The following is a 13,935-nucleotide window of genomic DNA, read 5'->3' on the forward strand; positions in this document are numbered from 1 at the left end:
CAGGCTGCTGGCACCATGCCTTACAACTCCATAAGGTGTCAGGAATACATGCTGGTGCCACGCATACGAAGTCAAACGCCTGCCTTTAGAAGGTTACAGAAGGACAGAAGTGATACAAATGGAAATCAATGACTTAAACCCAGTGAGATAAATCAGTGCTCCATGAAGTGTTACAGAGAGTTCAGAGACCAATCCAACTATTATATCTGTATGCTCCCTGCATGCTCATGTACTGGCAAAGAGCAGAGGCTCGATCACAAGACTTGGTTCAAATCCCAGCTGTGCCACTTACTAGCTGGGTGATTCTGGGCAATTGCTTAATCTCTCTGTGCCTCAAGGTCCCATCCGTAAGAAAGGGAGAATAAGAGTGCGAACTCATGGGATTACTGTGAGAATTCAAAGAATTTACATACAAGGTGCACTTAATACTGTGCCTTGCACATGAAATCATTTTCATTAGTATAACCTAATTAGTCCAAAAGAGATCCTAGAAAAATATGTGAATCTTTTCCTCATTTCTCCTGTCTCCAGCCAAAAGAAGCATTATGAAAATGAACTTTTCTCTCAATACACGTTTGCCAACCAAGTGAAATTAACCTTGAACTTCCACCTCCCAAGTGACAGCTGCCTGAGAGCTTTCCACCACTACATGAGTCTTCCCATTTACAAAGCTTCCTGAAAGCCTCAAGTAGAGCTGTTCCCTGCTAGAAACCTCATGGTCCTGATAATAGAATTAAAGAGACATCATTCTGGATATTTCTGGTGGACACCACTGGTTGTATGCGAGGTTGGAGCAGCTCCACACCCCAGATAAATGGTGGACCTCAGGATCAGCCAAGCCCAAATGCCCTGCCCGGACATCGCACTCAAACTGCCCCCTACAGCCCGGTTACTTCTCTCTCTCCCAAATGTTTGGCCATGCCAGGGAAGAGAATCTCCTTCCTAATTCCCCTTCAGCCCCCTACACTGAAGCCCCAACCCCCCCCCCCCCAGGATTCCCTGACTCTGGTTTCGGGTTTCTTAGGCTTCAATGCTTAGCAGTGAGAGGCCTGGTGTTCCAGAGTAAAAAGTTGTTTTCCGCTCCCTGACAATAAGGAAAATTAAGCTTGGTCAGTGCACAAGTAAGTCATCACACAGATAAGCTGCTCTAATCTTGGCATTTAGATCCAAACTCAAGTACCTTCTCAATAACTCATCAGATTTTTAAAGCGATAACTTGGTAATATCCATTGCAAAAATTTAGCGTCAATGGTCAGTATAATCTAAAAACTGTGTGCGTTAAAATTAAAGCAAACATGGCCAGTGGAATATTTATAACATAATGTCCAAAAATTAGAAATAACAATCCTTAAACAGAGAAAAAAATCAAATTTCCCACGATGCTACTCCTTTACCAAAAGCATCCCCTTTATTCTCATTCCTCTAAATCAAAATCTGTTAATTAGCTTGGCAGCAAAGCTGACCAAATGCTGATGAGTGTTCAGGATGCTATTGTGTTTGGCTTTGAAAACAAGTCATGATTAGGAAATCAACATGGGAAGCATACTTCAAACATCCAAAAGCATTTTCTCTGCCTAGCAACTGGCAAGAACTTAGTGTGTTTTCTCTGCTTCTATGTCATGTTGCTCTGGTCACTGGAACTATGTGGTGGCTGCAAAAGGAAAGAAAAAAAAAAAAACTTCTGCATTGAAGCAGCAGCACAAATTTAGCCTGAAAGCTGCTGTGTGGGGACCTCAGACTGGGCTCCGTGCCTGCCAACTACTTGCCAAGGAAAGGCCAGGCGGTGGGGCCCCTCCCGCTTGCAGCCCTTGGTTTCCTTCTCGCCCCACAGTGCAGCTAGGGACCTTCAGTATTTCCTCTTCTGGGATGGCTGGGAATTGACTGTTTTTATGAAATGAACATGACCTAGAAAAGCATTCAGCACGATCCGCTTGTGCACTTGAAAGAGTCCTCAGCTGTACTTCCCACCATAAAGTGTTTGAGCTCCTGTTTATTAAAGCACAGCTTGAACCAGAGGACATGTAGGTCTTCCAGGTGAACAGCAACAGATCTTTGGCACGGAATCGCCGCAACTCCTGGCTTGCGATTCTACATGGGAAGTCAGAGAGATTAATTTCTTATAAACCACCAGAAGTAGTTAAATAAATGCAAACTGGCAGTAATGATTGTATTTAATCAGGCATACACTAATAAAACTACACATACACAGATATGTAGATATGCCTATCAGTATCACACAATGACACCGTGCTCTGGACCAAAGTCCAAAATCTTGAAATTCAATACCACCACCACCACATTTTGTTGTAAAATGCTTTGCTGTTCAGTTAAAAAAATAGTCCAATGATTATTTATTAAAAACTATGTGCCTGACACTGAGCTAGCTTCTAAGGAATCAAAGACAAATCCATCACGATCTCATGAATTTATGATCCAGGAGAGGACACTGATACATATAAAAATATTTGCATTAAAGTGTGTTTTCCATATAAATTTATTTTCGAGGTTGAGAAGTAGATGGAGTATCAACACTTTCTGAGGATGCAAAGGGTAATATGGAAAGGCTTTACTAAGAAGCTGATGACTTGGGGCGCCTGGGTGGCACAGTGGTTGGGCGTCTGCCTTCGGCTCAGGGCGTGATCCCGGCATTATGGGATCGAGCCCCACATCAGGCTCCTCCGCTATGAGCCTGCTTCTTCCTCTCCCACTTCCCCTGCTTGTGTTACCTCTCTCACTGGCTGTCTCTATCTCTGTCGAATAAATAAATAAAATCTTTAAAAAAAAAAAAAAGAAGCTGATGACTTAGAGGAGTGTTCTAAAGAATGGATAGAAATTCTTCAACTAGACAGAGGAGAAGAACATCTAAGATAGGGAGAACAGCAGGGGTGCCTGAGTGGCTCAATTGGTTAACCATCGGCCTTCGGTCAGGGTCTCAGGGTCCTGGGATCTCAGGGTCCTAGGATCATGCCCCACGTGAGGCTCCCTGCTCAGCAGGGAGTCTGCTTCTCCCTCTCCCTCTGCTCTTCTCCCCCACTCATGTGTGTGCTCTCTCTCTCTTTCAAATCAAAAAAATAAAATTTAAAAAAAAAAAAAAAAAAGGTGGGGAGAATAGCAGGAGGAGGAACAAAGGAATGATGACACAGACTCCCAGAGCAGGACTGAGCACAGAGGTCCACTGATGTGCTCCTTTACACGTTTTAACTCAGTCTTTTCAACAATCCTACGACTTAGGCACTAACACCATCCCCATCTTACAGTTGTGAAAGATGAAGGAGAGAAAATCAAGAACCTCTTCAGTAATCACACGGCTTCAATCCAGACTGCGTGGATGCAGAGCCCACGCCCCCATAACCACTGAGGAGGCACACAATAACATTGAATGGGTTATCAAAGAGCAAATAAACAAACTAAAAACTAACTTGTATTTCTGAAGCATAAAATCCAAGGGTTATGGCAGAAGGGAGAGGACAGGGAAAGACTGCTGCTAGAAACCTGATAGGGGAGGGATCTCAGAAGGGCCTTGAGGCCAGCTTCACTGCTTCAAACTCCTGTGGACGCTCTAGGTGAGTGAACATGGTCAGCTCCACTGTCATGGAGGGTGGGGACTTACTTGAGTCAAGAATGGAGGCGGAGACCGCGGTGGGGAAGCTATTACAGTAACTCAGGTATGAGAATCTAAACGAAGTGACAGTGAGGATGGAGAGACAGTAGATACTGCAAAGTGTGAGCACATTCAAGCATCACTGCGCCAGCACAGCTGGGCAATGCAGGGGAGCAACCGCATCCACGCACCTGCGCAACTGAGTCAGTTAAAGGGAGCGTTTAGCCTTTTTTGCATGAAAGCCCTTTGGGGCCAGAGTGAAACAAAGTTTGTTTCCTCCACCATTGATTCATAATCATCGGTATGCAGATACCAGATTCAGAATCTGTTTTCATTAAAGTCATGTTTGTTTTTAAAGAAGTACACAAACTTAAAATTTTAGGAATTAGCATATCTGCTTTAAAAAAAAAAAAACTCTATGGTCTACAGAAAGTAAATGTTCTGCAGATGCCTTTCAGTATTGTCTGAAGGGATCAGGAAAAAAAATGGATAAAAATGAAAACTTAATAATGCAGCTCAATTCAAATAAAGATGAGTACCTGCATACCAAAACTGAGGTATTCCAAGAAATACCACAAAGAAGATGCTAGAGGCCAGGCCAAAACTGAGCTTCAGGTCCTTTGGAGAGTACACAAGAAACCATTATATAAAACAGGAAATTGAGGCGCCTGGGTGGCTCAGTGGTTAAGCATCTGCCTTCGGCTCAGGGCATGATCCCGGAGTCCTGGGATCAAGCCCCACATTGGGCTCCTCCGTTGGGAAGCCTGCTTCTTCCTCTCCCACTCCCCCTGCTGTGTTCCCTCTCTCGCCGGCTGTCTTTCACTCTGTCAAATAAATAAATAAAATCTTAAAAAAAAAAAAAAGACAGGAAATAATAAGCAAGTAAGAACGTTCTGGGTAGGGGGTACAAGGGGGAGGGGACATAATCCCATCCCAGTTTGAGGATCAGAAAAAGTTGTATAAAGTAAGTAGCATTTTAGATTGGCGTTGAGAGGTTGTGTACCTGAAGAAGGATATATAGAGCCCAAATACTGTACGATGTTCTTATACATAAATATGTAAGTCTATTCATGTGATCATCAACTGCCACCTGGCTCTCTATCAAACCCCAAATGGACATATATTTTTATTGAATATATATATTTCCCCCTGTAGAAAAATGAAGATTGTAATAGTTTTCCATATTTCTTTTGCTAACTCTCTCGTTCCCTCCCTGCCCCCCCCCCCCCTACACTCACTGCATCTCAGGGAAAATGCTGCAGGGCAAACAGCATGAGCTTTGGAACCGTAGTAAAAATTAAAATATGATAGCAAACTTGTATTACTTGCACCTACTATGTACTAAACACATTTAACCCTCACCTATATGGCAGCCACTGTTATTATCCACACCTTAGATGGGGGAACTGAGGCATGGAGACATGCAACTCTCCAAAGTGACACAGCTGGCAAATGTTGCAGCTGGACTCAATCTAGTCAATCCTTTCTTTGTTCATTGATAAAAGAAGGGATAGATAATAAACTCCACCACCCAAGTTCGTTGTGATGACTAAGTCAGATAGTGTGTATAAAGTACCCAGCTGAGAATCGGGCACTAGCAGGCATTCATTTCCTAATGGCTATAATTGTTATTTCATCTCAATTTAGCAACTAGGTCATTTCCCACCAGTCAGATCTCCAACGAAAGCTCACACACAGCCCTACCGCATGCCCAGAGCTCGCTGGCATCAAGGCTCCTAAATGCATCCAGCTGAGTCCATCTGGTTCACATACATCTTAAGGCTATCAAGAGTGTCGTATTTTACATTCTCAGACATCTTCTAATGACATTGAAGGTCATTAGTCAAAATGCCTACAAATCACAGCATTACTGACAAGTTGGCACCCATCACAGCTTGAACACTATCAACACACAGAGAACTCATTATCTTGGAGGTATTTATTCCAAAGTTGTTTACTTCCCTATTGTCAATGAAAATGATTAGAAAGATCATAGAACTAAATTTCATCATAGAACTAAATCTACTCCTTGGACTTCCAGTTAGTGGTTGTTGCCTTCCCTCTAGACAATTCTTGCTTTCAACAACTGTCTTGTCTCCTTTATGCAATAGGAGAGTTGATTAGCTTCAGCTTCTTTGTCTCCGTAGCCTGCAATATTCTTCCTAGACCTTTCACCACCCTGGTTACCTTCCCTGGCTACATTCTTTAGCCATTCTCTTCTTTGTAATTATCTCTAAAAATATGGCTCCAGAAAGAAGTGAAATGCTTTGATGGAGGGCAGAGAAACACTGTCATCCTTCTTTACCCACGTCTTCCTAGTAAGACCACATTTGCTTTCCTAATAGTCTTCTAATACTGTTCCCTTCCTTTAGACACTTGTTGAAAACACACAATATCTTTTTCCCAATAATTGTAGAATTGTATGCCTTTAAATTTTACTTTCTCACTTCCAGGCTAGCACATCTCCCTATTATAATCATTCTGTTGCTTGCTTCTGTTATCAACCACATTAGCATCTATCTATTCCATCCAGTTGCCCTCTGTGATTTCACCCAGGTCGATGCAGGGAGGTGAAACAAATAAAGAAAACCATGCTGAGTCTCTATGGCACTCTACTGGAGGCTTCCTTCCATCTCATTCGTAGCATCTCTACTTTGGGAATGGCCAACTGATTACTTAATGCTCTGAGAATATGTTGGGGTTTTTCTCCCATTTGTCCTTTTTATGTTTTTTGGAACACTCAATCCTATTCTCTTTGCTGATCAAAAGCCTACTTTTTATTCAATCGCTGCCAATTGTACAAAGGGTTACCAGTTCCCATATTATTGCACTGTTCCAAATAAAAAAGAGGGGGGCACTCTGGGGGAAGGCTGTGCTTTTCATATCTGGCAGTGGGAATGGTAACTTTCCTCATCCCAAGACTTCCCCCTCTCTTCTTCACCCCAGTGTGCTTTAAGCTCTAAGAAAATGGCACTACCATTGTTTCCCGAACATGCCAAACCTTTTTCATCTCTGTGCCTCTGTACTAAACTACTCCCTTTGCATAGAAGATCTTTCCTTCCACTTCTTTTTTCACTTTCCTATACTTAATTCATGTCTCAGTTCCAATTTTATCTGCTGTGTAAAACTTCCCGGACTCCCTTAGGCAGAATGAGTTGCTCTGATCCTACTTTGCTCATGTTTACTGGATATTATATTGTATCTGTCTACATAACTGGTATTCTCAGTAGACTATGATCTCCTCCAGGGAAGAGCCATGTCTCTGAAAATGGAAGGCCCGGACTAATGTTTGCCTCAAAAAAAAACACTCAGTAAATGTTTGCTGAATAAATACATGAGTGGAAAGATGCAAAAGACATCATGGTATTAAAAAAAATACTAGGAAGTAAAGCAACAAGGATAAACCAAGATAGAAAATGCATGGCATTTGTTCATAAACACATATATTTTAAGCTTGGTGGTTGAAACGATTCTTTAATCTTTTTACATATCCTGATTCTTTAGAGTTAACAACCACAAACCACAAACTATAAACCATCTGAAATTAATTTGAATCTCCATGTCACTTATTTTTTTTGTTCAAGAGCTACACTTTACCAAAAAAGAAAAAAAAAAAAAGTCTGGCATATCGGAGTCAAACTTTTCCATATGGTATTGGCGTTTAAGTAAATTTGCTGGGATAGAAAGTAATCAGTCCTGGCCTATTTGGAATGGTTTTATCATTGCAATTTTTAAAGTAAATAGTCCAAATGACACAGCAAAGAAGCAAAGAACAAGAAAATTCCTCAAGTTGATTAGCTGTGAAGAAAAAAAGATCATAATCTTAGTACCCATTAATTTATACTACAGTAAATGATATGATGCAGCTCTAAAACATAACTCATCAAATAGAAAATACTCTAAGACTGTTTTCAAGTTACACACACCAATATAATTTATTAGTTCTAGCCTAACGAGAGATTCATGGAAGCTTAGAACCCTTAGGTATGATAATAGTACACAGAAACTTCAGTTGTTTATTACTATCCTTTCTTTTATCATTAAAAGAAAAAAGTGATTTTCCTTCTCATGCTATTTGTAAAACAACAAACAATAGCTCTGGGCAGATGAAATACTTTCCAACAAACTCCTATTTATTCAACAGGAATGTCTAATTAAAAAGATATTCCCTATTTTTTGTACTTAAAGACTGGAGTATAAACTCCAGGATTAATTTAGAACTTTTTTGGAAAAGTCAAGCATATGCACTTCAAAATTTCTAAATGTACAATCAATGTATATTTCCTGAATAACTAAACTATGAACTCTGCTTGATAGGCATTATGATGAGAAAGAAAAAAGTATATACCCTAGTCATTATACTCTAAAATGGCATATAGGCTACTTGCAGAGACAAAACTAATGCAGTGCAAAATAGCCACAATTCAACAAATCAAAACCACCCAACAGAAAGGTGTATCTACTTTAATCAAAGACATTTATAAGAATGTCAACAGCAGGATTATCCATATTAGTCAACGAGGGGAAACCACTCCAATGTCCATTAACAGTAGAACGGATAAATTGTGATACATTCACAGAATGGGATACCATATAGCAGTAAAAAACTACAGGTAAGTTGCACAAACTTAGTGATAGGTGAGAGATACCAGACACAAAGAGTATATAGTTGACCCTTAACATGAGTTCGAACTGCATGGGTCTCCTTATAGATGCATTTTTTACAGTACAGTACTTGTAACTGTATTTTCTCTTTCTTGTGATTTTTCTTAACATTTTCTTTTCTCTAGCTTACTTTATTTAAGAATATAGTATATAATACATATAACACAAAATGTATTAATCAACTGTTTATGTTATCAAGAAGGCTTCCAGTCAACAGTAGGCTATTAGTAGTTAAGTTTTGGGGGAGTCAAAAGTTATCCACGATTTCTGACTGTGCTGAGGGTTGGTACCTCTAACCCCTGCATTGTTCAAGGATCAACTGTTAACTGTGAAATCCATTCACGTAACATCCAAAACCAGACAAAACTAATCTAAGGCGCTGGATGTCCGAGTGGTTGTTACCCTGGGACAAGGCCCATTACTGGAAGGGGATACCAGAATGGCTTCCAAGGTACTGGCAATATTCTGTTTCTTGATCTGGGTGCTAGTTACACACTGTGTTCGGTTTGTGAAATTTATTGATGATTTACAAGTTTCTGTATGTTATGTTTCAGTTATCTGTCACTACATAACAAATTGTGCCAAACTTAGTGGCTTAAAACAACCATTTATTTTGCTCATGATTTTGTGGGTCAGGAATCTGACGGGAGCTCAGCCAGACACTTCATCTCGGAGACATGTGGCGTCAGCTGGAGTGGCTGCAGGATCCACTGCGAAGATGACTTCATCCCTTCCTCCCTCACGTGTCTGGCACTTTGGTGTACCTTGGCCCGTCCCTCCCCTCCCCGCCTCTTTCTCTCCCTCCACAGTGTTTCCTACCTCAGGACCTCCCCACAGGGCTCAAACTCCTCATGGCACGGTGGTATCAAAATAGGCACGCTTCCTACATGGTGGCTGGCTTCAAGGTGAAGCATCACAAAAGCAAAGCTTCCTGCAAGCTGAACTGCTTCTTATGACCTGGACTTAGGAGTCTTCAGTCAACAGCAACTTGCAGGGCCAGCTCAGAGTCAAAGAAAGGGTGCTGCAAAGGCATGACCCCTGGGAGGTATGGTTCCTTGGGGAGACAACTGTGGAAAACAGCTGCAGCACTGCATTTATTATTTAATCAAACACATAAAAATATATGAGAAAGAATTCACGTATTTATTTCACAAAAACCAGTTACTGAATTCCTGATAAATACTGAGAATATTAAATGAATAAGATATGGTTGAAAAGATATAATTACATGCTAAAATATAATACATAGGCACTGCTTCCCTGCCCTACCTATTGATAATAATATCCATTCAACACTTTGTTCAATTCCATTGCCCTCATCTTTTCCTATATTCAGTTTGTTCAGACTATTATGTACCTGGAAATGTAAGAGATAAAAAAAAAAAAAAGATGTATACTAACATTTATTTGTTTCACTTTAAATGCATTTGTCCATTCATTCATTCTCTAAGTTCACTATAGGATTGGTAGTGCATTGGAAATTAATTATAGAAAATAAAAAACAGGAGAAAGGCACAGTTTCTGCTTACAGATACTTGGAGAAAACACAATGAGTAAGACACAGAGATAGAAAAGTACAGGTTATGTATAGGTAACATCGAACAGATGTATCCGTTCATTTGTTCGTAACAGTTCAAAAGACTGGGAGGCCAACCAGAAGAGGCCATGAGTTTGGACTGGTTCTCAGTAAGTCACTGTGAGCCATTATACATTTTTGAGACAGAGAGAGAAGGATAAAGTAAAAGCCACACATTCATTAGGAAATTTAATTTCTTAGTACTGCAGGAAAAACTGAGAGAGAATAAAAGCAGAAACCAGTTCAGAGAGCTCCAGAAAGAGGAACAAAGGTGGAGACCAGGGAGTGGCAGAAGACATACACAGGAGCAAAGGAATCAGGAGCTGGTTCTGAGACATAGCAATGAGGATACAACAGAGACTGAATGGAAACACAAAACCTGTCCATCTCTATGCCTGTTTCCACAACTAACTTAATATCCAATTGTTTATCCCCTTACATGAAGAGGACAGTAAAACTGAAAGAGACCTAAGCAATGAATAGATTTGAAACAATTATTTTTAAAATGACACCATTATTTTATCTCTGATTAGAACTGACTTGTCATAACTATTCACTGCAGTAAAAGCTAAGTCACTTCTTCATATTAGTTTTGTACAACCAGTACCAAATTCTCAGGATTTGCATGATTAATAATAGGGACATTTTGTCAACCTCACAGTTGGCCAAAGACAATATTTTAATCCCCTACAAAAACAGTTTTTAAAAAACAACTCCCTTTCATTCATACTTTTGTTATTCCTTATATGGGAAAATTAAAACTTAATAAAACAGAAAATTTCTGGGTAAGATTATAGCTAACTGATTTCATGCCATGTTCTAAGATATATCTATTAAAATATAAAGTATATATATTTTATAGAGATATATATTAAAATATGTTTTTAGAACATGACATAAAAATGCTCATAAATTTATACCTTCAAAATGTAAAACTTTTACTTTTTCAATCTAACAATCATGCTTTTTCTTTTTAACCAAGATACTAGCAAAATTCTATTTCAACTTCAATTCTACTTCAAGTCCTAAGTCCAGAGTAGTATCACAAAAGCAGCTCTCAGAGAGCTTTCAAACATGAGGTTCCTATAATTTGAATTATTTTAAGAAATCTGTTTATCAGAGCACAGCAAGGCAAATTTTAGTAATAACTGACCTCCAATTTTTCAATCTGTTCTAAGTGCAGAAAGGTAAATTTGTAAGTACAATTTTATAATTCAGAGAACATTTACTTGAATAGCTACAGCATATCTTATAATCAGCCATTAAGATACTTAACACCTACTACGTAACAGACATAGGCTAGGTTCTATGGAAAATATAAAGAAAAAAATGGCTTAAGTTTTACAATAAGTGAAAGCACTTTGAAAAAACAATTGAAAAAGCACTGCACTTGACATTAATCCTTAGGCCCCACTTCTATTTCACATTTAACTCTCATTATCTGTGTGTTCTGAGGCTTTTACTAATATTAGCGATCCCAAATGTAAAATGGCTGATTTGCTTTACTATCAGGGCAAACACGATAATGATTTGTAAACTGTGATGTCCAGACAAATAATTATTACAAAAAACACATAAATGGTGATGCAAGACAAGTAGCATTAAAATGATGAAATCTGTGATATGAACAATAAAACATTTGGAGGGGATGAAAGGCAAGAGTGGTATGGGATGTCTTTCCAGAAATGTGATAGCTGAATAGAGTCTTACAAGGCAAGTGGAATATGGATATTCAAGAAGAGGGGAGAGGTTATCCCAGTAGAAAGAACAGCATAAGCAGAGGCAATCAGGTAAGTCAGCAAGGTATTTGACTGGATTACTTGAGAACCAAACTAACCCTACAGGAGAGATTCTTTAGGGGTAGCCATGGTAAATGTGGACAGATATGGTAAGGAGCTTTTTATAAAGGCTCTAGAATGTCAACTTGAGAAATTAGGATGCATGAGACTCAAGGAAGTGAGGTCTGTCTGTGGGAAAAAATAATTAAAAGATGAAAATACTATTTTAGGAAAATTACTCTGGGCACGTTTGTTGGATGTTTATCACTCTGCCGCTATGTCATTGTTACATCTCCCCTGAACAAAGGTAGATCAATTCATTAAATAAGTAGTAGAGTCCTGGGCACATTTAGAAATGTCTAAAGACAATTAGAAGCAATAAGCAAGAGGGCACTGAGACTGGTTTGATAGGAGATAAAAAACAAGAAGACAAAGATGACACCGAGCCTCCCAGTCCAGAGAGATTGGAAAATGCCAATTGTGGAAAGGCAGTGGAGCCAAAGAGAGGGAAAGTAATGACAGAATTGGAGGCAAAACTGAAACATACAGTGCAATGTCCTGTATGCAGGAGACATGACTTTGGGATTCAAGATCTTAACTGGAGCGACATATTTAACTTCAGTTTGATTTATGTAAAGGTAGTTGTAGAGGCCATGATGAGTTGATAAGTTTACTAAAAAGACAAATAAAATTTGTGTAAAAAGGGGAATGAAAAGCCAAGAATGAGAGTTGGAAGCAAAGGGGGTAATTATAGAGTTTCATCGATGAAACCAAAGGATGCCACACAAGGAGGAAATTTCAAAAAAGTAACCCTGATGAGCAACGTCAAATGCCACGGGGAAGCAAAGAGATCCAGCTGGGACGGAGTTAAAAGATATGGTTAAAAGATAGTCATGGGAAAACATCAGGAGTCTTTCTTCTGCAAAGAAGGGTCAAGAAGCCAGGTTGGGAAAGGCTTCAAAGAGGGCAAGGAAGCAGTCAGTGCACAGTAAATACGTGCGACAGTGTGGGCAAGGAGTCTGAAAGCACTGTGAGAGAATTTCCACAGCAGCTACAAGAGGCAATGGGACCCGCAGGAGGTATCACTCATAGTTTCAACACAAAAGACCTGTCTAATCTGATAGTGCAAGGTAAGGCCATAGAAAGATAGAAACTAAAGCGACGCTGTTTCTGCCTCTTCATATGTAGTAATAGCCTAGGTTCTGTGGAGATCACCAGTGGACTTCATTTACAAGAATCACTGCAACTGGAAGTCAAACGACTATTATTTACGGCCAAAAGCAAGGGCACTTGAGCCTCTCACAGTGGTGAACTTTAATCATACATTTAGATGTAGGGATGGGACGAAAACAAAACCAAATCATGAAGGACATCACATCAAACAAGTGGCTTCACATAAATCAGTTTCTTGCATTTCAAATCTCCCTTGGTATACATATGCTTATGTTCACAAACTGGTGCTTAGAAAATAATCTTCCATATCTCATCATAACAAAGGACTTTGGAAAACATATCAGTCCCCTATGGGAATCCTCTTAAGACTTTAAAACATTAATTTTTACAGCATCCTTATTTCCCAAAGTAGTATACTTCCTTTCCCACACCAAAAGCACTTTTCACTAACCACTCCTGTCTTATTGCGTTGCTCAGACACATGGAAAATAATTAGTTTACTGCTTTCTAAGACAAATTGAAAGTTTAAGAGTATCTTTCCACCACAATATTTCTCAGTGATTTTAAAAAGTATTATCAGGTGATCACTGAATGGCATCTCCTTATAAATGCAGTTTCCCAGCTAATTTCATTTCTCTTTAGCTTCTTCTTCAATGTTTACTCGCTTCTTAGTTTTATGAGTTAATTTTGTCAGTGTATCCCTTCTCATCATTCATTTTATTATCAATATCTACTTTGTTAAACTCTTAACATTTGTAGATCAGACTCAAGTTTGTAGCCCTTTACTAGATTTCTAATACCTTTCCAATAAACGGTGAATGTTTTAAGAACTTCTCTCAACAAAGGATTTTTAAAAAATACATATATGCTTTCCCATGATATTGAGTATGAGTTGCAACAATCCATTCAAAAAACATTTCATGAACACCTGCTATGTGTTAAGCATTTTTTAGAGGTTGCACAAACAGCCATAACCAAACACCATAAATCCCTTCCCTTTCCTAATGAGCTCGCTTTCTAGTGGGAGAAAAAGCAGACATAACGAACAAGGTAATTGAGGTATTTAGTAGGTCAGCAAGTGCTTTATAGAAATTAAAGTAGTGAAGGTGGATGAGGAGTATTGGGCTGAAAAGACAAGAACT

At 39.2% G+C, this 13,935-nt stretch overlaps 1 protein-coding gene across 2 annotated transcripts in view; it reads right to left on the reverse strand.

Moving 5' to 3' along the window:
- The window catches only part of PREX2 (phosphatidylinositol-3,4,5-trisphosphate dependent Rac exchange factor 2), a 274,481-nt gene that overhangs the window by 235,816 nt on the left and 24,730 nt on the right, over positions 1-13,935 (reverse strand). The gene's annotated exons all lie outside the window — the stretch shown is intronic.

Source organism: Ursus americanus, chromosome 9, assembly GCF_024610735.1.
Source record: "Ursus americanus isolate L20-20 chromosome 9, mUrsAme1.1.p, whole genome shotgun sequence".
In the NCBI taxonomy this organism is placed as follows: domain Eukaryota; kingdom Metazoa; phylum Chordata; class Mammalia; order Carnivora; family Ursidae; genus Ursus; species Ursus americanus.